Below are 26,565 nucleotides of genomic sequence, written 5' to 3' on the forward strand. Positions count from 1 at the left end.
TTATTCTTTAGTGCCTGATTCTTTTTCCGTAGTCTCCTTTGGATTACCAGCTGCAGAATATGCCACCTGCATGTGTCTCCAGTTCTGCCAGCAGAACAGGAGTTGCAGTATAATCGGTTCTACAAGAATGACTTGTTCCTGCAAAGCAGACATAACTGTATTCTGTTTTGCACTGATGTATTCACTTTGGCTTTCTTTGTTGACCACACAGATATCCTGCATCTCCCCAGGTAATTATACAGAAGGGATGGTATTCAGCTGCCATGAGATGTCTCTACCTGTAGTCAGCATTTAGAAACACTGTATCTGCGAGTGAAGAACAACATGAAGTTGAATCTTCAGAGGGAAATGGAAATTGGTAGAATACTTGCCCAAAGTGATATTTATCATGGCCTCTATCACTCTTTTTCTTCTTGAAAATACTAGCAGATGTGTGACCTCCTTTGTGGTGTGGTCCAGTATGGGGTAAATTAGCCCAATACTGACTTATAGGGAAAAAAGGCATCCGTTTGAACTGCTAATACAATATCTTAGTCCTTTAGGGATCTCTGATCCAGGGAAAGTCCTTCTGTAACTGTGTTTAGTTTGTGAACATGTTTTAAAAATCACCACTCAAAATGGTGTAGTAATTTAAGACTATGTTGAAAAGCAAATTAAATGTTCTTAAATACATTATCTCAACAATTTCCAGTTAGAAAGCATAAAAATTAACATTTTAATGTTTTTTCAACATTTTAAGGTTTTTATTTACCTGCTGGGGTATCGTCTGGTATCTGATGAAATTGCTGTGGTTTTTCCTCACTAAGATGTAGCAAGATATATGCCTGTATATTCTAATGTACAGTGGATTCTCAACTCAGGTGTAATCATTGCAAACTACACATGTTCTGAGTGCTTTTCTCCTCAATATTCTGATTTTTAATTATGTGGCTAATCATAATTTTAAAACAAAATTTGCACACAAAGAGTCTGTTCATCCAGTGAGGACATGCTAACAGGTTCCCTCCCTACACAAGTGCTCTGCACAGTGAGATGTGCATTAGCTGCCTGGGATCAAAACAGGATCAGAACAGGAGAGTTTTCGTAGCATACAAGGTAGCTGAAAATTGTTTTTCAAAACCACTATGAATTGTTCTTGGTGTACTTTACACCCTGTGAGGGGAAATCTGTTCATGCAACAGTGCCCAGTACTGTAATTGGGACTGATTTAGCTTGTACTTTAACCATGTAAAAAAAAAAATCCTGATGTCTCCACAGTCTTCTGTGACTTTTGTCCACTCTACTGCTTTAGCAGTCAAGCTCTTCGGACCATGAAAAATGTTGAAGGCATGGCTGTACTTAGCCATACCTCTTTCTCTGTAGCGAATGGGAGGATCTGATAGAAAGGTTTCCTGTACTAGAGCCAGTAACCAGAAGTTGGGCCTGTTTATATCCTCTGCACTGGAAAATTCAGAAGAGGGTAGGTTTGACATTCCTGAGATTCTATGATAATGTGCTTGAAGGCACACAACAACCTAGCCATAGGAAAATACCCTCTCCAAATGTTTACAGCTTTTTTGTACCTTGTACCAAAGAAGGAAGGGAGCACATGGACACAGCTTTTCCTTGATGACTCATCTTATTCCTTACAATTTTCCCTTTGATAAAATTCTTTGCAAAGAGGCTTAAAGCTGTTTTCTTCAAAGTGGCACTGTTTATTAGAAAACTGAAATGTCATGAGTTAGCTTCTGCTTCTTGCACATTGATAAATTCACACCTGTCTTGCTTCGGAGGCAACTCAAAGGGCAGATGCAGAGGTTGTAAGCGTGAGTGCTGCACCACGCTGGAGTCATGCTAAACTCTTTGTACTTCATAGTACCCTACCCTTTCAACAAGTACTGTGGAAAATGTTGGCTGTCATCCTTTAAACAGTACAGTGTTTGCATTTCTCTTGATCATCCGTCTTGGAGCAAAGTTCAGTAGGTTGAGGAAGTATTGTTTAAGTGCAATTGATCTAAAAATATATCAAAAGGAAAACTACTGTATATGAACAAATTACGGAGGGGCTTTATATAGGCTTGTTGATGTCTGTAAATACATAAAACAAGGAAGCAGCAGCTTATGACATGGTTATTTCTGGAAAAGCGGAAGGTCTGTCTGTCATTATTACACCATACACAGAGCCAAGCAGTTGCTCCTGAAGAAATTGTGAGTGGAATTAAGAACCCCAAAATTAGAATATTAGAACTATTTCCATAGTGTTATGAACTCTCTGCTCCAGATCTTGCCTCTGCAAATCAATGACAAATCACATATCAATGTCCACGGAATCAGGCTTAGGATTTTCACTTCACTCTCCCCCCATCTTTTCTTTAAACAAAACCCTTTTCTTTTCCTTTCCATGGAATACCCATTCTGATGATAAGCCTGAGGATCTGACAATCTTTATTGTTATTGTCAGATTTCTGGCAGATCTCAGCATAGAGTATTGCAAAATTAGTGAAGTGGTGTCAGCTCACTTCTTCAGAAGAGAGAGTAAAATATATTTACTGTATCCACATGGGAAGAAAAAAGCTAGAAGGAACTACTAAGTCAGTTAATTTCCTCTCCGTATCATAGGTCATTATTACCCAGTTACCTCTGTATAGATTATTTTGTGTTCAACTGCAATAGTAGACATCCAAATACATGCTGAGCTACAACACTCGAAAGCAAATCTGGACTTGATCTCAAGAACTAAAGTTGCCATTGAGAATTCCCATGGTAATTTGAGTTATAAATAATTTGTTGTTTAATATGCCTTGTTTCCTACCTGAACTTTGTGTTTATGCTAAAGAACCCTGTAGGAGCCAGTATTTTCTGTGATATATTAAGTCAAGCTAGTTAATGATGTTAACAAGGGAACTTTAAGTCTTTCCTTCAAACATGTCCCTGTAAGACATTTTCCTCTTCAAGCATTTTGTCTGCTTTTTTGTATTCTGTTTTGAAAACATTCTTTCTAAAATGTGAAACTTGGTGTGGTGTTTCACTGCAGGTTTCACCAGTGTTGCACATAGTTGCATAAAGCTGTTTTGCTTTTGTATCTATACATACAAGGATCATATTGGGTTTGTTTTTTTTTTTTCTGCAGTGTCAGCTGTTTGTCACCTGTAATCCTTGGTACCTTTCAGACCATGTGTTTTCTAGGGGGAAGACTTGGCTGCTGGTGGAGCTTTTAGTTCTAATCCCTTTGCATTTGGCTGTATTAAGACATGTTTGATTAGAACTGGCTTAGTTTATTAAGTGATTCAAATTGCTCTACATGACTATCTTCAGCTTTCGTCCTCACAATTTTATTAATCTCAAAAATCTTATTATCATAGATGTATATATTTATTTCCAAATCATTGATGATTTATATTTATTTCCAAATCACAAAAGCCCTAAAGCTTGTTACAAGTCTCCATTCATTATTAGCTTGTTAGATCATTCAGTTTTCAGTCCATTTATCACATTTTATTGATATTGTGTTGTGCTAATTTTCATAATGGGGATGTCATACACTATCAAGTCAACTGCTCTCCACAAATATATTGCAGATATACAGTTACTTTCTTCAGCCAAATGTCTGTCTCATCAAACAATGCAATAACTATTTTACAAGATCTATTTGCCACAAAACTGGGTTGACTGATACTAATTATATTCTGGTACTTTAATTCTTTATTAATTTTATAACAGCTTTATTACCTGGAAGTAACGTCAGACAAACTACCCATTAGCTTTCTGAGTCATCCTGCTGGCCTTTGTTATTATTGGCACAACATTAGCACTTTTTGAGTCACATGGCATTTCCCTGGAATGCCTTAATTTATTAAAATAAACATGATTAGTTCTCAGGCCTTCTCAGTCTTAGTTCTTAGGTGCGAGGTAGATGGATTGGCTGATTTTAAAATGTTTATTTCTAGTACCTGTTGTATAACATCCTGCTTGGTTACTAGAGGGACTGGAAAACAGTTCGACATCATCATGTGACATAAGAACATCTGTCCAAATATGGGATAGAAATATTTCTAAAAATTTCTGTCTGTCCTGCATCGCTATTAAAAAGTTTATCATTTCCATCTGGCAAAGGGTTTATATAACTCCTAGAACTATTGTAGTCTTGATACTCTTTTTTTTTTTTTTTTTTTTTAATTCTTCATGTTACATGGTCCTGTCAGCTGTGAACTTTCTGCTAATGTTTCTAGCATGCCTTATCGATTTTTTCCACTTTGTAACTCCTAATTCATATGGATTATTACTGTTTATCTTCATTTATTACATCATAGTACTTTTTATTTGAACTACTGCTCACACTTGAGTAGTGAAAGAAGACACCCTTTTTAGTCAAAGTTTTCTTCTCCTTGACTGTGGAATTACAAATTCTTGACCATCCTAAGATTTCTTCTTAAAGAAACTTCTCACTTTCGACTTTCCCACATGAATGTCAATCATCATTTTAATTACTCTGCTAGAAAACTGAAGTTGCAGGTTACTGACAACTGTAACACATGTACCACGCTTGTGGCTTTATGCAGCAGTGTCTCCCTCATCTCTCCTACTCATTCTGCCCTCTTAGTGTGGGTTTTTCTAGGATTTAAATCAAGTGAATCATTGCACTATATTCACTAATGATAATGGCATCATTCTTTTGCATTGGTGATAATTTCATGTTCTCTGACTTAGTACCTCTTCCAATCTCAATACATAAAGGCCTGAAAAATGTCATCTTTTAATACTCTTTGCCACACTAATTCAATTTCTTCAGGGACTGTTTGAGCATGTACTGTATTTGCCTTCTTACCAGCTTCCTCAGGTGTTGCTACTTTAACATCCCTCTGCCTACTCCAGCTTATCTCCAGATCAGAAAGAGGTAACACTTGCACCATCCCCTTTTAGAGTTTTTTCTAAGATGTAAGGTTACCATGGTGAGTGGATTTTCATAAAAGCCCTGTTAATGAAGTTTTCCCAAGTCATGCACTCATTTGTCTGTTATCCATCTGACCATACTTACTCTGAGGATAATGCCATCTGTTCCAGAAGTGATACTGCAAAAAGGAGATTTCAAATATATTTCATCACAACATTATGTTCTCTATGCAAACTTTTCACTAGTGTGCTTCCCACAGTGGTATACCAGCAGAAACCAAAAGTAAATCTCATTTTTCTGATGGTCTTATACAGCAGGCCCTCCTTTTAATTTTGTGCGTTTTGCCTCTGTGACTTGGACTCCTGCGTATTTGGAGGATGTGTCAGCTTTTTATTCCAAACTAGTGTGTGTTTTTCTTTCCTGTTTTAGAATAGTGTGTAGTAAATTCAATGGGATGATAGAAAGGGTGTTGAGGGAACTATAGCATCCAGCTGATTTGTTAGCGACGTTTAAGGCTGCTCTCCAGAGTAGAGCACACTGCATATTTTGCAGTGAGCGTTCAAATTTGGTCAGCATCCACAAACAATAGCCATTCGAAGGTGATAAACAAAAAATGTGGCTTGGATATACCTGCTTGCTTTAGTATTTTAAGTCAAATGCCTTCCAAGGGCAGGGCCCTTAACTCAATTCTCCCCTCTGACTTCTTTCCTTCCTGAAATAAAATAATCGTCACTGCAGGTTCTCCTGTCTGCAGCAGGTACTCCCAGCAAAAACTGTTTCTTTAATACATGTATGTTGCAATTAAGTCTTTTTAAAAAATATTTTAGTAATATTCCTGCTTAAACCTGCCAATTAGCACAGACTAGAAGGAAACTGGAAGTAAAGAGTTATTTTTTTCTGTAGGTTTTCCTATCTGAGAACAGAAATATTGATAGATGATGAGCAGAGAGGAAAAGACAGCTGGCAAAATTCAACTGCACCTCTTCCTTCATGGGCTTGCAGTCTGGTTTGTAACTGAGGAATGAGAGGAACAATAAGCAAACAGAGTTAGAATTTACAAAGAATTTTAAATGCAGGCTTTTCTTTTCCTCATTCCTAGCTATTTTGTACTCTGTTAAAATAGTCATCTTCTTATACAGATTTCATCTGATATTTTCCAGTCATAGAGACTCAAAACCTGATGATGCTTGAGTGTCACACGATTAACCTGTGGTTGTGATATGATTTGTCCAGATCATGTTGCTAAAGAAATCTTTAGATCTCATGAGTACATAAGAACATTTATTTCCTTCCTGAACGAAGATCATAGAAGTACTTTCTGTAAAAGCCAGTACAGTCCTACTGTAGTAGCAGTGTTATATTTGACGTGATATATGCAGAAAAAGTACTAAGAAAGAGTCGCAGTGGCTGAGCCGCAAAGACTTTCTGAATCCAGACTTGTTTGGATGTTTGGAGAGAGAAAATGAAATTGTCACATGGTTGCTGATTGCATAGTGACTGAATTGTTTCAAACTACGTGTGCTTTGGAAGATAGAGTCTGCAGCTGGGAAATCCCCAGCATGTGACTGGGACAGCTGTGTTGGATAGTGTGATTAAGCTTTACTGCAGACCTGAGTGTTTCACCGCGTTGCATCTGTACCTGTGGGTGTCTGCCTGTTGCAGCATTCATGTAACTGCCAAACGTTCCCAGTCTTTCAGGATTTGCATCAGCATGTGAACATCTGAGCTGCTTGAGCTGTGCTAATTTTTTGCTGATAAAGCAATGGGGAAACAGAACACCAAGTGCAGGGAAGAACAGAATTTCTCTTTAAGGGTCAATGCAGTAGCTTTAAGTCATCCACGTTTGTGCCATCCTGCCAAAGGACATAAATAAATGGTTAGGAAAAGGGGAAGGATGGACTTCTGCTTTTCTTTAAGCTATTTTTATGCTTATCCATCCCCATCTTGTTCCTGTGTTTCCTCCTCCTGTGGCATCTTGTCAGCAATTGAGATGGTGAGTTGTTTGGGATAGGGGCTCTTTGTTACTTACTGGTACAGTGCTAAGGATAACAGGACCCAATTCTTCCTGGGGTTTATAAGATTTTTTTGTAATATAAACCTGTGATTTCAACTAATCGTTTGTTGGTTGACTCATTTTGACCCACTGCGTTGTCTAATACGTAGAAGTGTTAGGCAGTGGGTCATGCAAACTGTCACCGCATTCACGTGGGAAAAGGGGGTTGCTGTACTTTGGCTTTGAACTGACCCTCGGAGGGCTGCGAAACAGGCCTCTAGCTACATGGTTGGAGATTTGGATCATTAACAATTGCAAAGCATCACTGTGATGACTTACACCTGGTTAACAGTCAAACTTTGTCACAATTCTGCCACTCCCCGGAGATTTTCTTACGCACTGTGGGCTTTGCTGTCTCTCTCAGATATGAACTCTTAGCGCAACCTGGTAGTGAGCAGTAAGCTCCGTGACATTCCAAGAAACCATCTCTCCTGGGCTTTAGGGTACCAGTTATATGGTCCCTAGAATACTATGATCCCTGACCAGAGTGAGCCACTAAGAAATAATTGGTATGATTTAGGAAAAAAAATGCACTGAAGCACCAGTCCACAAAGTCTTATATATTGTGAGAAAAATGCACTATTTTTCACCATTTGTAAAATATTTGCAGGATAGTGTCCCTTGAAAATACATTTAGCCTTTGCTTCTCAGATTTATCATGTGTTTCTTTTATATGTATGATGTCTTGTTAGAATACATTGTAGCTCTGATCTTCCTCCTCTATCTCAAAACTTTTGGCTTTGAGTTTGGATTATAATAGGGCTGCTTCAGTCTTCCTGCCAAAGCTTTGCAATACATTTAAAATGTGTTTTTCTCTTGACGTGTATCACCTTATGTTTCTAGAGACCAAGCAGGGCTTTTTCTCTGATACTTAGTTAATTGTTTCAAAATGCCTAATGGAGTGAGATATTGCTAGTAGGTGCCTGAGAGGATTTTGGTGTAGTGTTTATTTTTATACCTGCAATTTTTCACACATTGTGGTGAAAAGACCTGTGGTGAAAAGGCCTGTGGTGAAATGCTGTAGCATGTTAACCTTACCTTCCCTAATTCTAAGTGTAAGCTGTGTTTGTAGACAAAATGTAATGTTTGTGCTCAGGGTTGCTTGTTATCAGCTTTACATTGTAAGTGGCAGAAAGGAAAGTTAGTTGTACAAATAAATGTCACTTTTTAAATAAAGAACATTTCTTTTTATAATTTTTTTTAAATATTATCCCTTTTTGAGGCCTTTAGGGCCTGACACTTGAAAAGTTTAGGTATTCTCTGCCTTCACTCATTTCATAACAAAGAGCAACCTATGCCTTAGTTGATCTGATTAATTAGTCAAAGGATAGCAAGAGATGACACAAATGTTTGATAGAGCATGTAGGAAGGTTTAGCACAACAGCAAAAAATCATGAGATGAGCTATTATTAGTCCCCTAATTTGTTGGTTCCTGATTTCCATGTGTTATATATATTTCTCTGTATTGTGTTTGAGGAAGTAGTCAGATGAAAGGTCACAACTGTTGTATGAAAGTGGGTGAATCATATACTGATTCATTGTGTACAGGCAGTGTATGCTCAGTGTATTTGGACTGTGCATTCCTTTATTAGTTTGCTATCTGTTCTACTGTGGGAACTTAACTTAAAAAAAGATTATGTGGGCTGGAAATGAGTTAAATAGAAATGGTGTTGTAATATAGCTTTATGGACTTGAATGTGAAATTACACAGTTCATTTAAATTGCACACTCAGTACAAATTTAGGCCACATCCCCAAAATCTTTGAGATGTAATTTAGATGAGCAGGTAATTTGCTTGACAAAAGTAGGATGTGGGGAGCATGCCCATTGCTTTGGTCGTGAGATGGAGAACATGCTCCCTTCACTGACTTTTGTGATCGTATGCAAGTGTCGTAGCTTAAGGACATGTTGCCTCCCCAGATTCACGTTAAGATACATACAGTGAAGTTGGGGTTGGGATGGGATCTCTGTGGCAGCTTGTGTGACCCAGAGCAGCAGTTTCACTCTTGCATTCCCATCATTGGCACTGGAGATGGGAAAACTCCCACAGCTGGGGTTTGAGGAGGACAGGGAGGAAAAATCACGTGTCCTAGACAAAAATTTGAAGTAAAATAATCACCAAAGATTATAATCAGGATGATGGAAGAGGCTGGGTTAGTTTTGTTTGTTTTTTTCTTTAAGATTGTCCAGAGCAAAGTTGACACATTTTTAAATGCCACATCTGCTCAGTCATTTGGCTAACATGCCTAGTCCTCTGTTACCATCAAATTATATAATGTGGCAGGATTTAGCCAGCCTCACATGCTTCACCGCAGCGTGGTAGGTCATTTGACAGTATGAGGAACATAGTATAGTAATTAGGGAATCTTGTCTTTCTTCTTTTTTCCCCCCTCCAAAACAGACAATGTCATGCTTGTGGGAAGGTATCGGGCTAGCAGTTCTGGGAAGCGACACTTTATCCCTCGAACAGATACAATACGTACAGTTATGCTGCAGGCTTTCCTCTTGCTGGTGTAACAGCATCTCCGTTCTCATGTGGAAATGCAACCTTTAGGGCTGAAAAAGCAGTTCAGGCCAGCTCAGGCATTTAGCCAATTATTATTACACCTTCTCCCTAAGACTGGCAAAACTTGAAAGCTGGAGAATTCCCGATAACTTCAGCCAGAGCAGACAAGACTCCAGGCTATCAATATGGATGCAAACGTGAAGCCCCATCTGCTAGAGGTACTGCCCTTTACTTGAGGCAACCCATGTCCTTCTGGTAAATCACACAGTCCAAAACTTCAAAACTGACTAATGCAGCCCCAGGCACAGCTGTGATATAGGAAGGGGACTGCATGTGCATTAAGCAATCATCACGTGACTAGGTACTACTATATGGAGTGAAGTAAAGAGAGAGACAGTCCTATTTGCAATACTGGTAAATCTACTGTAAAGTACTTGGAAACTCAGTTCGTATTTAGGGTCCTATCTAGGAAAGTACCACTGAACTTCTGTATGATACTCAGCAACTGAAAGCTAAGCAATTTCATTGATACATTTCTGGACTGAGGCCTCGGGTTTCTTCTAATGACGAGTATAATTGCAGCTCCTCTGCTCTGACCTTTATCTGGCTTAATGTAGGCATCCAAGCTTGAAAGTTGTACATTGTACAAAGGGAGTTTGAGTTTGGTTTTCTCTTACTACACCTACAAGTGGAATGCCAGTCTGATGTGCTCAGAAATGAAAATAAGCACTGAGCGGAACAAGCAGAAGCACTGTTGGACACAAGCGTTCAGTATAATTCGGGCACCAAAACTTCATTCTTACAATGCTGTCTTGAAGATTTTTTTTAGCAGAAATAAATCTAAATAAATCTATTTTTCAGTCTTTCCTCTTCAGGTGATGTAGGATTAATGTCTATGGAATTGAGCAAATTTTGTAAGTTTTACAGTGCACGTCTTTGGAATTACCCTATGATGTATTTATTGACTATTGCTTCATTCTAGCAACCACTGTGTTTTCTGCAGCTAAAAGAAGGTTTTAAAACCTGCTTTGGAATATGAACTCACAAAAGTAGGAAGAGAGAGAATGTCTCTGTAAAATGTCTGTAATTACTTACATTCAAATATGCAGGCATTTTGAAATATAGGATCTTAAAAGTGATTTCATCCCCTCTTGATAGGCACGGAGCTTATCTTTTTTTGAGATCAAAATTTACAGTATTCAAGGGGAAGAATTAGGACTACTGATTCCCCTTAAATTTGTCTTTACAATTATTTGTATAAATTCTCTTCGCCTGTGACTAATTTAAGCTGTTTGTTTCATATGTAATTGTATCCAAGGGGAAGATGCAGCTGAATTAAAGATACGTGTTTGTGTGTGTGCTTGAAAATTCCATTTTTAAATAGTGAGGTGATTTCCTGAAATCGGGAGGTTTTACTGATGCCCTTTATTTTATGTAATTTTATGTTAAAGAAATTATATTGTATTTTAAAAGACAGTCAAGCACATCAGCAGTTCCGGAAAAAAAAATAAGCACAGGTTTCTTGGATATTTGAACAATTTGGACTAATGAGCAATACTAAGTAGTCTTGAGAGAGGGGAAGCACGTATGCAGAAGAAAAAGCTGAGCTGGGGAACTAAAACAGAAAAACCACAGAGTGAGTAGGAAGCATATCTTGGGTGAGAGTAAAGAAAAGCTGAGCAAGAGCTCTTGGGGCAGCATCCTGCTTTACCAGCTGAGGGCACTTTTAGCTGTCTCATTTGTTTGATTCTTGCACAGCTGGAAAAGATCTGACCCTGTAAAAGGGCTTGTTAGTTTTATGTTGAAAGTGTAGCTGATAAATAAATTGGGGGGAAAAAAAGAAAAACAAACAAAGAGTAAAGTCAGTTCTTGTTTCTGCCTTCTGTCTGTGGGAGGTTTCTACCCCTCAGCTAGAGTGAAGCACTCAAACACATTGAGTACCTGTATTTGGCACAGCTGAGAGGCTGAAACTGCGGTGAGGAGCACAGCCTGGAAACAGCGTCAGAAAATTCTCCTAAGAATGATCTGGCATCGGTGATGAAAGTTTCTGTGCTCTCAGCAGTAGAGGTGCTACAGAAGAGTCCCATTCATTCCCTGGCCCCTCTTGTCCCCCGGCTGTGGCAAAGGCTGATGCAGCAACCTCTGCAGCTGTGCTGTGGCTGATGGGTTGGAAAGTCCAGTGAGCAAGGTGGAAGTGGGTAACAGGCATGAGCGGATGGAGGAATGCCTCAAAATGATAAATTAATACTAGTTATTAAAACTAACAGTTAAAACTAATTATTATTTGTGAACTTGATAATAATTAAACCACTTACTATTTTAGAGTAAAATTCAATACCAGTATCTTCTTTCTAACTGGAAAGACCTCCAGAATCCTGAGTTTTGTCTAGGTGGTCAGGTAGAAATGTTAAGAGCTGAGTATAGGTCAGCTGGTGCCAAAGTTAAATGTGCTTCAGCAGCAATTAATGTTCTGATTCAGCCTCCGCTAAGGCTGTGGTTTCACAAACGCTTGTTTCTCACAGTATTGCCATCCACTTGCTGTTCATTCTTGCTTGCTTCCCACCTTTGCCCGCATATTCATTTGTGCCAATATAACAGTTTGTGTGACTGCACAGTGAATTTGGTCAGGAAACTAATTCAGTTTTAAAAAGATCTTTTTTGGGGGGGCAGAGGAGGGTTATTTTCCTCAATACAGTTCAACGTGTGCCATACCAGCAGTTGTCCTGGCACAAATAAGGTTGTGGTGTAAGGTGGGAGTAAGCTGGAGGGAACAAGGTATTAAAGCCAGCACTGTTGCTGAAAGACATGTTTGTGAAAATACACCTTGTTTTGGTGCAGAGCAGCAGGAAAAAGGGTGTAACTAACTCTTCTGGGAATTGCTGGGTTATATGTGGTCATTTTGCTCAGAACAGAGACCTAGCTCTGGGTGCTTGTGGACCCCCATTCAGATCCTTTTTTCTGTAGGAGGCTGAACAGAAATCTCATTGCCTCTGAACTGTGGAAATGCATGCTGTGCTAGGCTGGAATGGATGTAAATTTATTCACTGATAGAAAGAAAAAAACCCAACCAACCTGACATTTTCTGCATGATACTGTTGGTCTTTTGTGCAGCCATCTCATTGTCCTTTTCTCCATTGTGCCCTGGGCACTGTTGCCGCAGGAGATGCTGCAAATTGCCTGTTGTGCTGCACAGATGTATGTCCCTTCCAGGCGTTCAACTCAAATCTGCCATTCCTCATGCTGTAAATCAGCCCTCCTGGGCTGCAGTGGCTGCGCAGACAGCCTGTTCACTCCTTTCCTGTGTATCTCAAGACTTTCCCTGCACAGTAGTTCCCTCGGGTACAGAGGTTCCTTCCTTCCTTTGTCCAGGTGTAATATAGTAAGATTCTGCTCTTTATCCAGTTATTTCTACTCATAGTTCTCACAGCTAGGTAAGCACCTTCTCATTTCTTATAAAGAAAAATAAACATAGTTGATTGTAGCAGCTTGACCAAGATCACAGCCTGATCTCCATCAGCGCATGGAATAGTTAAATACTCACTTCAGGCCGCTGCCCAAGTCATCTGCATCTTAACAAGGGACCATTCTTTCTGGCAACTTGATTTGCTTATTTTCATAGTTTCACGTTATGTTTCTATGTGGTACCTATTTTTCATTAATATGGGCTAATTGGGTCATTAAATAACGTTAATGAGAGACAAACGAATTCTGCTGTATGTCTGCATGCGTCTCTCGCTGCACACCTGAGACCACGCTCACCTGTGTCACTTCTCTTATTCCAGTCCTAAGTTCTTCCCGTGCTGTTGTTGCCAAAGTACACAGTGCTGTCCTTGTGCAATGTAGATAGATACCTGCTAAACCCCTTTGATACCGTGAAGGTCACTTCACCTGGCTGTAAGGAAAGAGGCTTGTCTCAGAGTCAGAAATCGAGAGGAGCCTGTTCATTGAAGTCCGTGACTCGATTCAGAAACCTAAATGGGATCAGAGTTGTGTCGTATGACATAAAGAGAAGGTAGTGATATTAAAGATAAAGAATAATAATTATCCCCTGACATTTTCTTTACTAATTTTATTATCAATTTTATTATATAAACCCGTTGATCCCTTCAGCTTTGTGCATCGTCTGTTAACAGGTCAACTGCCTGAGGCCTTTCTCCAGTTTTTACTCAGTCCCCAGTTGGGCAACTTTCCCATCAAAGTTGATGCCATTTTGCCTGGGTAAGAGGACCAGTGAAAAGGAGAGAGCATTTTAGGATTTGTGCCACGTAGCCACGTTAAGAGTCCTTAAGGCTTCTCCTTAACCCCCAGCCCGACAGAGAAGCAAAGACAGCCCGTCGGCCCTGCCTGGTGCTCGCAAGTGCGCTCACACCCAAGGTTATCATTGCGGTGGCTGTATGTGGGTGCTCCTATCTATGTCCCAGTAATCAGTAATGTGCCATTTTTTTTCCTCTTCACTTTACTACACAGAGTCCTCCATCTTCAGGTTGTTAGATTTCCAAGCAGTGTTGAAGCCAGAGTCTTCCCTGCCAGATGCAGCATGGCCTGGAGGTTGCATCATGCTGGCCTCTGGTGGTAAAACACTCTGCTGCCGCCTCATCTCTGTTATTCACAAGTTAATGCTGTTCTTGAAGAACCATCTTGCTCTGAAAAGGTCGCCTAATAATAACAAAAACGTTTAGGAAGAGTTTCTTAACAGAGGCACTTTGTAACAGAGTTGATGTGGACCGCGATAGTGATACTTTGCCAACATGATTCAGTTTCAGGGTTAGCTGTAAGATTTAGTCGGCTGCCTCAGCCATTCTTCTGTGTTGTTCCTTGAGCTTACAAGTGAAAGAATATTTGTTCAAGAAGTACAAACCATCAGCTCAAGGGATTTGAGTTATTGCTCTGTTTCAACTTTAAAGTGTTGGCGAAACTTTGGATATCGTTTTTCCCTACCATTTTCTGTATGGAGAGTGGAGTGACGATAATAGCTACTTCGTCGCAGTGTTTGAGGGCTGTTGATGGAAACAAGGTCCTCAGTGCAAAGAATATGCAGTGTAAAAATCAGTAATACATTGCCTGTTACAATAGCACCAAACTCTTTGAGAGAATCCTGTCTCAGGAGTGGTATTTTTTATATGTTTGGGGAAAATCAGGGAGAGCTCTTGCCATATGTAGATCACAGGGTTTAAGTTCTTTATTTTTCAGTGAATTCTTACCTAGTATACGAGACTCCAAAGCAAGATGGAGGCTAAGGAAAAAAAAACAACAGATTTCAAATATTTATTTTCCTTTCTTTACTTTTCACATAGGTATTTTAGAATATGTTTTGTTAATATGTTTAGACCTAAATGATTAAATCATTGATTAATTAATGTTAATCAGTTGTTGATTTAACCTTTAAATTTAAAAAAAAATTATTCTTTTGAGATAACTAGAAAGTAATAATAATTTCAAATTACTGTCTGTTATCTATCTAACTAATGATATACAGGTGAAAACTCCACCAGTTACCCTGTTGATAATTAACAACTCTTCTGACAGAAGAAAATTCACATGCATTTTTCTGCACTCTTCCACAGGAATAAGTATAAAAAGAAAGAAGTTCATAAAAAACTGAGCATCGCCTACAGCCAATGTCACTCCCCCCCCGCAACGGAGCAGTAATGTGAAGGACTTTAGATCTCTGGAGTACAGCAGTTAGGTAAGACTTAATGATTTTCATGAGTCCAGACTGATGAAAAGGCATCATTGTACAAAAGAAAAATCAGCATTCAGGTTGCTGTTAACTCTTGGAAAAGTTTTCATCTATATACAGTCCAGAAGGAGCCACTGCTGACTAGTAATTACAGCTCAGAGCAGTCCAGTTTTGTTTGTTTAACAATGAACTCTAATGGTCCTGTGGCCATCGGGAGAGATCAGGAGGAATTCAGTTGCCATTTGCCCATCGCTTAACGCTGACCTAAAATCTGCCTGTAGACAAAGCTGCCTCACAGAAGGTGTATCCTGAATATCTTGATGAACTGCATGACCTTGCCGTGAAGCGGTAGTGCCAGGGTTGGAATATGCAATGACTTTGTGTTTCATTACCAAATTGGTACCTAACAAGACCCAAACTGTTGCTACAGTGTTATTCTGACATATAATAGACTGAATCTTAAAAGGTGTGCTAGATTTGTTGTCTCCTGATGCCTGTGTGGATGATGTAGCTTTCTTTTGTGAATGGGCAAAAAGCCTGGGATTTGCCTTTAAATGCTTTGAAGCTCAAGTGGTTTTGTCTGTTTTCTGAGGGCACTGTTCAGGACTCGGCAGACGGGCAAATCCTCAACTTAGGCCATTTGAGTGAGGCAACTGGGCAGTTGATTTAATGCTGATCAAAGCTAATTTGACGGGTGGCAGATGTGTGCTGGATGGGCTGTAGCTCAATGTGCTACAAAGTATTGCTATAAAGGCATCAGTGAAGAATTTGCTGTGGAGGAAATCGGAGTAATGTAAGCTCTGTGATTTGTCAGACAAACCAAATTCTTCTGTGCCTGTGCCCTGTACCAAATTGCTGTTTGCTTGGGTGGCTTGCTTTGTATGTAATAGCTTTCTGATATACGAGTTTTTAAGACACTGAAGTGTTGCTTAGACTTTAATACAGGTATAGTTCACCACCTGTATCGTCCACTTCTACACGAGGCCCTGGGGTTAGCTAACAACATGAGTTCAACTCAGCATCCCTCCCCAGACTGGTCAAGGAATGAGGCTTGCTGACAACTGGCTTGCTACTGCTGATGAGGCCTGAGATGAAGCTGTACATGATAGATCAGTGCCATGGACCTCCACCTGCATAAATTAGTTGTGGATAATGTCCACCAACAGCTGTTACTGCCTGATCGCTTACAAACACAGGACACAATATTGAAGCCAAACAGCCCTCATGTACCTAGTCAGCAGGGAGAATATAAGCTCCTCCATGAGGTATTCTCAGTTGCCTGGGGGAGGGCTTGGGGTTTGCTTATTGGGTTGTGCCGCATGGGTACCAAGATAGATCCCTAAGGTTAGACAACATGACAATTCTGCCTTACAGCAAGTCCAAGATACATCCTCTTTTAAAAAAGATTTCAGACTGAAAAATAGGTCTGCCCCTTGTCTAATAATTCTCCAAATGTCATCTGCTCTGCCTTGCTTACATACCTCCTTCAAAAACACAAGAGGAGGAGCAGTGTTTTGATAAAATATTTAAACAACAAGGATCCTTGTCCAAAGGTTATTGGTAAAGAGACTGCACTTGATTTTCAGAACCTGAGATTCTTATTTCAGCTTTCAATTTCTATTGATACAGCTCTGTTGCTTCAATGGAGCCTGTCTGGCTTTCCAATGACATCAAATATGGTCTGAAATTGTAAAGGACAACTATTTGCTCTCATTTTTCGGTCACAGTAGGGTATATGCAGAAGTCTATGAATATATTGATTTACAGCCTTTCTGAAAGTAGATTCTAATGATGTTAGCAATTGGAATAAATCCCCATGGACATTTGGTAGTCAAGAAATGTTTTATTTAATTCAAGCATGGAATTAATGTTGATATGAAAGCTATACCAAGCAATTCTTACTAAGCAGCAGTAAGAAGTGCCTTATGGATATTTCTTTCTTCACTTTCTCTCTTTTTTTTTTCTTTTTTTTTTTTTTTGTTTTTTTTTGTTTGTTTGTTTGAGGTGAGTGTTTTTGTAGCAACACAGTTAAAAAAACCTTGCAAGGAAGTGCACAGCAGAGTGAAATATTTTAGCAGAGGGCACAGTATAAGACTTCAGCCTTCTTCTGTTGTGGGTTTTTTTTTTTAATATTAGGAATAACTCTATTGCAGCTTGATATGTTGTTGACTTATGTGTGATGGATTTTCCATGCATGTATGTGGTAAGAAGGGAACCAAATTTCTTCTCGTAGTGGGTATATCAGTTTTTTCATAAGTAGCATATCCTGCTAATTTTGGGTCATCACATCACATTATCTGTTTTTACTCCATTGTCTGCATACCATTTTCTCTTAAGAAGCTGGGAAATTTGCTCATAACCCTTAACTGTATCCCTAGCACCTCACCCTACATTGTTGTAAGTGAAGTCAACAATTGCCTGCCTTCAATTCTTCACTAAATATGGAAGAATTAACCTATTCCTTACTCTCTTACCAGGACTTTTCATACAGAACTTTCAAGTTTGTAAGGGTCACGCCCTTTAAAAAATGAATTATTTAAGATGTAGCAGTGACAAAGTTGATTTTTGCAAATAAATCACTTCTAAATTAATATTGCTAATACTTTGTCAAAAATCTTATCCCTATGTTTCTCTTCTATTTATTCATCCTGTCTTCAGATTTTTTGAGTTTCTAAGCCCTTTTGTGCTGATTTATGTTTCCAAATAAGCTGTATTTTTATATACAAGAAATAGTTTAGATGTGACAGTAAAGATATGGATTTTTTAATAACAAATACTGTAGATACTACTAATATATATTAGTGAATTTAATAATCTTTTTTCTCCCTGCTCTTACATGAAGATCAAACCACTTAATACCAGGATTTACCACTGATTTTCTGGAATTTTATATCAGTAATGACTGGGAAGTCTATTTACTATGCACATAAAAGTAAGTAGAATAAATAGAGTTAAAGTTACAGAAGATATTTGAATAGAAGCTAGTAGCTGTGAAAAGTACATAGAATCATGGAATCGTTTTGGTTGGAAAGGACCTTTAAGGTCATCAAGTCCAACCGTTAACCTAGCACTGCCAAGTCCACCACATGTCCCTAAGCACCATGTCTACATGTCTTTTAAATACCTGCAGGGATGGTGACTCCACCACTTCCCTGGGCAGCCTGTCCCAATGTTTGGTAACCCTTTCAGTGGAGAAATTTTTCCTGATACAGAATCATAGAATGGTTTGGGTTGGAAGGGACCTTAAAGATCATCTAGTTCGAACCCCCCTGCCAGGGGCAGCGACTCCTTGGTTCAGATTATGTCTGAATGGCAAAACGATTAGAATGAGATTCTGGGTTGACACAAACCATTATGGCTCCATGGAAGTTAATAGATCTATACCAATTCACATGAGTTGAGAATCAAAATGATGAAGTTTAAGCTTAAGAGGAAAAGGGAGAACTACAGATGGGGCTTGGAGTACACAGCGAGGAAGTCTGTAGATTGTGGGAAATATATACAGCAGAGATGCCAGTAGTGCTTCAGCCACTGGAATATGTTTTTCTCTGGCTCTGTATGCCTGGTAGTTGGCACATAAATGATTTCTCATACACACAAGAGCATAGGCTAGGGAAGCAGGTCGCCGAGTTTGCCCCGGTCAGGTTAAAACATACACTTCGGCGGTGCAGCCGCTGGGTGTCGCTGTTGTTCCGCTTACACGCGCGAGGACGGGCCTGTCGAGGGGGGGCACCTACATCTCGGGGAGGTGAATGGGGCCGTATGGAAACCCTGCCGTCCTGTGCTGCCCGGCTGGCTGCGGTGCCATGAGACCAGTCACCACCACGGAGTGGAAATGCACCAGGTACATCTTCTGTACTCCGGACGGGGGCTTCTGGCTCCGATCTCAGCTGAAGTTGGTAGTAACTTTAGCTAGACAAGAACCAGATCTCCTTTTTCTGGAAAAGTCTGCACCTTCTATTCATTTCTCTATTCTGAAACAGAATTCATAGAATCATAGAATCATAGAATGGTTTGGGATGGAAGGGACCTTAAAGATCATCTAGTTCCAACCCCCCTGCCACAGGCAGGGACACCTTCCACTAGACCAGGTTGCTCAAAGGCCCATCCAACCTGGCCTTGAATACAGCCAGGGAGGGGGCACCCACAGCTTCTCTGGGCAACCTGTGCCAGTGTCTCACCACCCTCACAGTAAAGATTTTCTTCTAATATCTAATCTAAATCTACCCTCTTTCAGTTTAAAACCATTCCCCCTCATCCTATCACTACATGCCCTTGTAAAAAGCCCCTCTCCAGCTTTCTTGTAGGCCCCCTTCAGGTTCTGGAAGGCTGCTATGAGGTCTCTCCGGAGCCTTCTCTTATCCAGGCTGAAGAGCCCCAACTCTCTCAGCCTGTCTTCATAGGAGAGGTGCTCCAGCCCTCTGATCATCTTCGTGGCCCTCCTCTGGACTAGCTCCAACAGAATTAGGAGAGACACATTCAGATCTTCCCATGAAATCCTGTTCTGGAAAAATAAACGTTAGGAGAGACTTTTGGTTACCTGTGTGAGTCGAGGTTACAGGACGAGGTCTTTGTTTTGCGCAGCTTCATTGCTTAAGCAATGGAAATCTTTCTGCACGCGCATTATTGGCTCTTGTTTGTTTGATGCGTCAAAAATAAACGAATGCAGGAAAATGCTTAAGAAATCCTTTTGAGGTTAAGAACTTCAAGGTCTCTGACTTGTGTAGAATCAAAGCGTTTCATACTGCTTCATATCACATAGCTTTCAGTGTTCTGAAATACAGGGGAGAACAGAGTGAAGCCTCAGGCAGTGATTTCAGAAGGACCTGTGAAGGTGAGTGCTGATAATTTAGGGTTTCAGTGATTTAGCCAGGATAATACAGGAATTTGGAGTTAAGGAGGAATGTAATGGAGATCTTTAAGTTTCAAGGTAATGTGATGACTAGGTAATTTTTTCCATTCTTCCCCACATGATTTTCAGAAATAGTTTCATCTGTCTATTGTGAGATAGCGTGTTTCCTTATATTAATACTATTTGTTTAATTCTTTAAGTTAAAACCAACTTAGATTACAAATTCTGAGTGCTAAAAGTCTGATATCTTTCAGAATTTTGCTGGATTTTTTTCTGTATCTCTCAGTATACATCAAAGAAGTTACATAACTTTTTACTTTAATGGTTGGCCAGTATTTGAGCTCCTCAAGTTTATTTCTGTCAAAAACGTTGACGTGAAGTGATATATCTTTGTGTACATTCTTTGTAATCAAAGTGAGATTAAGCTGGGGTCCTGTTTCCCTGAATGTAGCAGGAAAAAGGACAATAGGAAACAGCTCCTTTGGCAGTAACCCAAGCCTCTCTTTTCAATCAGCACTGCACTCAGAAAACTCTCGCTCCCTCTTTTTCTCTCTTTGTGCAAATCAGGATTGTTCTACAAAGTGTTTCACTGTTTTGGGGGTTTTTTTTGTCTGCATATGTAACATTTCTGACTGCATCGCTTACACCAGATTCCTAAAATTATATACACACCTTTCTGTTCACATCCACATGGCTCAGATTTTTTGTTATTTGCCTGCCTTGTGGCTGGTGCTTGGGAAGCGATACTTATTTGTCTGCGTCTTCTGTTTGCCCACAGTTACATTTCAAAACCACTTTCCTCTCTAGGACTACAAACCGGTTTCATTCCACTCTGTTTCCTGTTGGTTTTCTCTGTAGCCATTAAGGAAAACAGGCAGGGAAAGTCTGCCTCTCGCTTCTTTGTAAAAGGTGGGATTTATGCACCAATCTATTACCATATTTTGAAATGTGCTATTATCAATTCTTTTGAGCTTCACTTCTTTTTAAAGGACCTAAATGGCATTTGGTCATCCAAGAAGTTTTGCTCTCTCTTATCTCGGACAGTGAAATTTTAAGAATATCAGAAATGTTGTTTAACAGTCTAAACTAAGCCTTAAACAGGGCATGTGCTCATTGCCGTGTTCTTGAAGTCTAGGGCAGACAAACCTGCATTTTGCTATACTCAATATTTTGAGGTCTCTACTCCATCTGGATTTTAGCTTTTCCAGGTTAGTATTGGGAAAGATCTTTGCCTAATCCTGATCATGTATAAAAACAATAATCAGAAACGGTTATTTAGTGCAAGAGCCAGACTGTATGGTTGTTATCTTAGATTGGCAGTGAAACCCCTGGAGAGTTATTTAATTTTGTAAATCGGCATGCAATTAGAAAAGGAGTTTTGCTTTGAGTTTTTCGAGGGGTGTTTGGGTTTTTTTCCCCAGCAAAATCAAGAATAAGCATCATCATAGTGTATGGTTTCTTTCTATAGCTTTCAGCAGGATTTAGCAATTGCTTCAGCGTTCATCATTAATTATCCTATACTGTATCTTGCAACAGTATTTGTCCTAGTGTTGTCAGAACTCGCTGTAGTGTAGATCTGTTGAAACTGCAAAAGGAGACATGAAGGGAAAGGGATAATAATGTACGCAGATGACTGCAGTACAGAGCTCTGAAGTTCCAGTGTATTTTTAGTCAAAAGCAAATGTCTGTCTAATTCAAGGATTATGGAAGAAAAGTGAGTCTGTAATTGTGTTCATAATTACAGAGGTCCTTTTTTGGTGCTTAATCCAAATAATGTAAAATACATAGGTTTCTGAGCACCATAGAAAACATCAAAGCTGATAATGTAGGAGATTATTGTGGTCCAGGGAAAGGAGGGGGAACTGGATTTTAAAATAGTGAAAATCAGCATAGCTCAGTTGGAGTTCTTTATTTCTGTTGATGTATACTAGTTGAAAATTGGTTTATGACTTCAAGTTGCATAGAAACAAAGCAAACCAAAGAAACTGTTAGGAAAGCGTCCATCTAGGAAAACACTGGGGGAAGAAAAATGCAGTGAAAGCAGAACTCTTCCTAAATTAAATTTACTATTAAATTTAATAAAGTTTCCTAGTGGGGAGTTCCTGGAAAATGTGGACTGAAATGTGAAGCAAACTTTGATTGCTCTTTTAGCTGCCTTGATGGTATAGTTACAAGAACTGAATTTCTTTTTTTTTCATTACTTCTAAAGAAGCTTTATAGAGAAAAATACCCATGCTTCATAACCACCTTAAGAAGCATTTGCTATGGTTGTTTCCAAAGGAACAGCTTAATAGTTTCATAAATATCAAAGTTAATAGGCTCCTAAAAACACGGAAAATTGCCTTTAGGTGAATTCTGCTTATTCAGAAATAGCTACTCTCTGAACTGAAACTTTCTCTCTAGGCCTGTTACCTATTACTGCATACTTTGCTGTCCTGTTCCTACTTCCTTTAGCTGTTTTGAATCAACAGTGGGCAGAGCAATACTTAAATGAAATGTACTTGAGGGTAAAACATGATCTAACAAATTATAGAAAATAAACAATATTAAGCATAGCTTGTGACTGTAAGGAGATCAGAAACAGTCTAATGGGGATGCACTTTTTTTGAAAATGCAACAGCTATGCCACATCATCATAAAGCCATACTTATGGCTGGCTTTGAAGAAAAGATAAAAATCTTTCAAAAAGTGGCTTCCAGAAAGGAGTCTGAGAAAAAATTTTTTTTCTTGTATTGCGTTGCTATTTGGTATGCAGTAGGAGCTGCTTCTCCTTTATTTTTGCTGCCTTTTTTTTACCTTGATTTTAATTTTAATGCTGTTAAGGCATCTACCAGTCTTGATAAGCAGCTTTTCCTAAAGATATAAAGTCATTATTTTCTGCATAGACTGGATAATATGTATAAGTCTCATAACAGTCATACTTAGAGAAAACAAGTGCTCTTTCCTCACCTTAGAGGTGCAGGAAAACCCAGCTGCTGGCAAATTAAATTTGCATTATGCTTTACACTTCTTCTATATAATATTTGTGTCAAACTTGGGGGACTTATCATTATTAAACAGCTCATAGGATCAGGTTTATTAAAGGACATACAAAGTATGAAAAGATGTGCTAGAAAATGGGGTCTTCCTGTTAGGATATCATAACAGGCTTTGAGTCCTGGTGGACTTTCCACTGCTAGAGCCTTAAACCAGTCCCGAATGCAGCCGAACTGATTTTATGGAAGGCAGAGGAGACTGAAACAAGACTGAGCAGTGCTGGTTTATGGCATGGGAACAGCCTGGTGAAAGCTGTTGGTACTCTCCCCATCACGAATGAGCTGGTTCTACCTGGGAAGTGCAGGTGAACTGTGATTTAGTTCGGGATATCTGCATCCCCATTTGGGGTGCACATTAGACAGAAACTAAGAGGCTCTTGCCCTACTCTTCTTTACTGTTCCTGGTTTTGGTAATTTCTTTTTATGTGTAGACGGCTGTTCATCATGTTAGATAGTTGTATTTCACATTCTTCAAGCCTCCTGAAGTCTTTGTCAGTGAGGAAGAAGCATTCATAAAGTTGTTTATCCACTGGCAAGTTTTAGAAATCTGTTCTCTAGAGTTTTATGTAGGACCTTTTATCAAAACCTTTGTTTTTGAAAGGTAATTCTAGAAGTATGTTGTTACTAGCAACACCCATGGGAGACCAGTTCCCCCTGGAAAATGTATGCCGCCTTAGAAAAGATTATGAGGTGTCGTAGTCTTGACGTAAGAGTGAATTCTTAATTCCCTCAACTGCTGTTTTTTGACAAATCCGTCCCTGATGCTCCATTGCAGGATGTAGTGTACAATAAGGAAAAACATTTTTTCTCCTTCAGGCAACAAGTGAGCCTCTCTCCACATCCCTCCGTTCAACTGCAGTTAAACAAAAAACAACATAGAAACTGAAAAGGAGAAAGATAATTCAACATATATTTCTCTAATCACTAGGTACAATATAAAATAAAACTTTATCCCCAATGGTTCTCTATTTAAAATGTGCACATCTTCTTTCCCCACTACGCCAGTCTGAAATAACGGGGCAGGAGCCAACCATGCAGTTAGGCTAGCTCTGCTGTGGCTGTCAGCATCAGAATTTCTATTACCTCTCCCTCACTCAGTTTTGGGGGTCCTTTTCTGCTCTTATTCTCCTTCTACCACTCATCACTCCCTCCTCCTCGTGTCACTTTCCTTTTCTTGATTCTCTGACAGCTTTTCAGTTTGCTCCACATTGGCAGGATTGGACCTACTGAATATTTTGTTCTGTCTGGTTGGGGAAGCTGAAACTCAGCATCCCTTGTATTTCTCCGGGTGTTGTGTAATTGAATTGTCTAGAGTGTTAATCATCATTTGATTATTCTGACATTCTTGATGAAAAAATATGTACATTAAAATCATAATGTAATTACAGAATTTGCTTTTAGCATTAATGCATCTCTTCTCAGTGACATTGAAATTATTTATTACTCCTAGTATTTATATATTATTTTGACAGATATGCAGTGGGCTATGAGTAATTTTCAGGTGGCACAGTTTACTCCATGCAGCTTAAAAGCAAGGATTTTCCCTCTCCCCTTTTTCCCCATCACATTTTATTATTAATGGATACATTTGAATTGTCAGCTTTCCCAAAGCCTTGGTGTTTGGGCTGGAATGATCAGATTAATTTAAATACTTAACCATGTCGTTGCTAACTAGGAGTGCTGAACACCCTCTTGTTCTTGCTTTATCTTTTCCCTGGCAGTTCAGGGGTTTTCTTGATTCATCCTGTTAGTTTAAACATAAGAATTCCAAGCGGAGATAGCCTGTAACGTGGAATTGTAGGCTTCCAGGAGCTGTGTGGGCTAGGAATAAACTTCTGACTCTGTCTGGAGGCAGGATGCTAAGATGGCTCAGCTGGCAGGTTAATGATGATTGTCATGAATATTAAATGATAGAACCAAAACAAAACTCCCGGAGAGACACTTATGCCCAAATCTTACACAGCAACACAACCAGCTCAGACAGCTGGCTCTCTGTAGGCTTTCTTGAAAGAAAACAGTGCTGAGGCATATTAGGATGATTTTTATAAACCGGAAAGCCAATTTGTGATGCACTGTTTGAAAGTTAGAGGTCGTAATGATTTACAGCTTGAAGCAGAAATCTGTTTTCTGAAGTAGGTAAGTAACACGTAAATTATATCTGTGCTGTTCTCCCTTGTATTAAGTGTTTCAGAATATTTTTGATCTTTGTGCTCGCTAAAAATGTGTACAAGGGGTAAGCCTTACTGTTAAAGTTCATACCAGCTCTCTGGTGTGCAGCTGTAGTCCCACTTCTTCCTCTGAAGATCCTCTAATCCCTTCTTTGGGTTTTTTTCTCTCTAAAAAGACCACATTGCAGGGCACAGAATAATAAACTACAGTTGGTTTTGTTTCTTTCTTGTGATTTGTTCCAGACAGGATAAGAGCCTGCTGTTCACTGAGTTCCTCCTTCAGCTCCAGTGATGTAAAGCTAGCTTCTGCTACATGGAAAAATTGCTCCAGCACATGCAAAAAACTAAAATTCAAGAAACTTGGATTTATTTGAAGTAACACCAACACAGATCTGGGATGATTCCATTAACAGCACTACAGTCGTGCTCTGTTTCTAAAAGGATATCTAGAGGTGAGACATTCTCTATGGCCTAGAGAGTAATCTTTGTTAACACTTTATAAGTTGGGGTCAGATTCTTGCACATAACTTCCTTGACTTTTATGGTTATGTAAATTTATACCAACTTAATATGTGGTTCAGTGATTTTCGGACACCAAAAGGAATGAGCTGAAATAACAGAGTAGGTTTTCTCAGATAACTGCATGTAGGCATGATCCATTTTGTGGTGTTATTCTGAGTATAAAAAGATAAAGTAAATCTAAACTATTTTTAGGTGCAATGAGTCAGTCTAAATGAGTTGATGGAAAAAGATATAAATGAAAGGACAGTCCAGTTAGAGGAAGTTATGGAGAGTAATGTTTTTATATAAACACTCTGCAAAATTCATTTGGCTTTCCAAACCCTGTCTGTAAATGAAGAAGTTCTTTCCAGTGGCTCATGGAGACCTCTCTACTCATATGGTGCTAGGTATCTTTGTTTTCAGTTCAATTGCATTAAAACCAGAATATATTTCTGTAGAATTTTAGAAGTATTTATGTAAATAATTGATGTGGTTATTCCAGTGATATTACATGCCTATGAACAGTGTGCACAATCAGAAATGGAAGTGGCCTGCAGGTTCCCAGCTGTGAAGAAAACACATTCAGTGAGATAATTTTTCAGCTAGTATCAGGACAATCCCTGATTTATTTCTGTTGTTATTAAATCAAACAGCCTAGTGGAATGGGAGTGATTTTTTTAAGGGTGACATAAACCAGATACATTTAAAAGACTTAGTTAGACTAGCTTATAGTTGTGTTTTCACAGTACCATGAGGAATTTACACGCGTACTCTCTGACAGTGCTTACAATAAGGTGAGCTACAGTATTGTAGAATAATAGTTTGTAACTGTTTCCCTATGTATTAAAGTTTCCCATAAATATGTATTGCTTTGTGAAGCAGATACAGCTAACATAATTA

General features: G+C 39.1%; 1 long non-coding RNA gene across 1 annotated transcript in view; it reads left to right on the forward strand.

The window, feature by feature from the left end:
* Positions 1-26,565, forward strand: part of LOC137670352 (uncharacterized) — a 64,314-nt gene that overhangs the window by 36,668 nt on the left and 1,081 nt on the right. The window contains exons 3-4 of the long non-coding RNA XR_011049244.1: positions 14,994-15,115; positions 25,408-25,616. This is a non-coding gene — a long non-coding RNA (uncharacterized lncRNA). The remainder of the gene's footprint in view (positions 1-14,993; positions 15,116-25,407; positions 25,617-26,565) is intronic.

This window comes from Nyctibius grandis, chromosome 1 (assembly GCF_013368605.1).
Source record: "Nyctibius grandis isolate bNycGra1 chromosome 1, bNycGra1.pri, whole genome shotgun sequence".
In the NCBI taxonomy this organism is placed as follows: Eukaryota; Metazoa; Chordata; class Aves; order Nyctibiiformes; family Nyctibiidae; genus Nyctibius; species Nyctibius grandis.